This window comes from Branchiostoma floridae, chromosome 8 (genome assembly GCF_000003815.2).
Source record: "Branchiostoma floridae strain S238N-H82 chromosome 8, Bfl_VNyyK, whole genome shotgun sequence".
In the NCBI taxonomy this organism is placed as follows: domain Eukaryota; kingdom Metazoa; phylum Chordata; class Leptocardii; order Amphioxiformes; family Branchiostomatidae; genus Branchiostoma; species Branchiostoma floridae.
In genome coordinates, this window is record NC_049986.1 from 20,561,628 (window position 1) to 20,563,060 (window position 1,433).

General features: G+C 39.2%; 1 protein-coding gene across 1 annotated transcript in view; it reads right to left on the reverse strand.

Moving 5' to 3' along the window:
- Positions 1–1,433, reverse strand: part of LOC118420601 (zonadhesin-like) — an 18,877-nt gene that overhangs the window by 10,129 nt on the left and 7,315 nt on the right. The gene's annotated exons all lie outside the window — the stretch shown is intronic.

Here is a 1,433-nt window from a genome sequence, read left to right on the forward strand (position 1 = left end):
TACATATTATATAGTGGCCATGGAACCGATCGTGTGATACAGCTGCGAACAGCCGGCCAACTCGGATAGCTTCAAAACCTCTTGCCAGGAGGTGACCCTCTTTTTTCCGGAGGTAACAACAGAAACTACAATTTCAGGGGTCCATGATTACAACACTTACTCCCTGTCCAAGAGCTGCCCACTACAAAAAAATCATGAAACAGCTGAAAATTTGGCCTCAAACTTCGAAGCTTCACTACAGTAGGAAGAGTAGGTCCATTATCGAACTTGACCTTCCTTTTTGCGACCCCTACCCATTAACTAAACATCGGACAAACTCTAGTGGTTTGCTTGGAATTCGAAGACAGTTTTGTCATGCACTCAGCATACTGCAGCGAATGATAAACAATTTTCACTGAGTACAACCACAAAAACATAGTCACAAGCAACGGCAGATCTTGTCAGTTGGTAACATCATGTTGACTGGAGCCGATGTCGTAAATACCACTGAGGCAAACTCTCTATGCATCTATGCACAAAATGTTCAAACTACATGGTCGATGGCAAAAGAAGGGATGAAGGAATAGTGTATCTACGAGGAGGGCGAAGAGCAATTGTAACCCAGTTAAAAATGGGAGCCATTTTAATTGATGTACTTAATGTTATTGGGCATGTTGGGAGAAGGACCAAGATGGCAACCAGAGTCATTACTGGTCTTAGGAAATGGGATATCAAATAATGACACAGGAAGCAAAAAATGATGCTGGTCTGAAACTTGCCAAACATTTGAACATGAATCATTATAAAGTAAATGGCAAAAATATTTGGAATATGTCAACGGTACTCGTGGCAAAATTGCAAGCAAATTGCTTTTAATACTAAAGCGTAAGAGCCAAACGGGTGAAAAATCTACCGTACAAATATTTTTTTAAAGGAAAGAGTAACCGATTTCATGTAACCGTACATTCAAATGTCATATTAAGACAAACTTGGACACAAGAAGACGTCAGTAAAAAAAAATCTGAAAGAACTTTACCTTGCTCCAAGTTGAGGAGTAACATGATGTTAACAATGACACACGTATTAAACTGCTATATGGTCCAGAAAAGAAAGCCTTTCTCTAGTAGGACGACCCAAGAACTCACAACCAAAGCCAAATAAAGCGCCTGGTGTTGGTGCTATACTTAAATTCGCAAACTGCAGTGTACAAGAAACAAGACATGAAATTTATTTACTGTAAAACAGATACATTCAAGCCATGAAAACACGAGGCGACTTGCTGCTAATATACCGGTGAAAACATCAATTGTTCGACATGAGAATGAGCTATACACCTATAAAATACGTGTTTGAATAAAATTATCTTTTGACAATGGACAAACCTTGTATTGATGACCGACCTATGCTGGATTTCCATGTAGCCAGTACGTACAAACAATCATTATCAAAGTCAG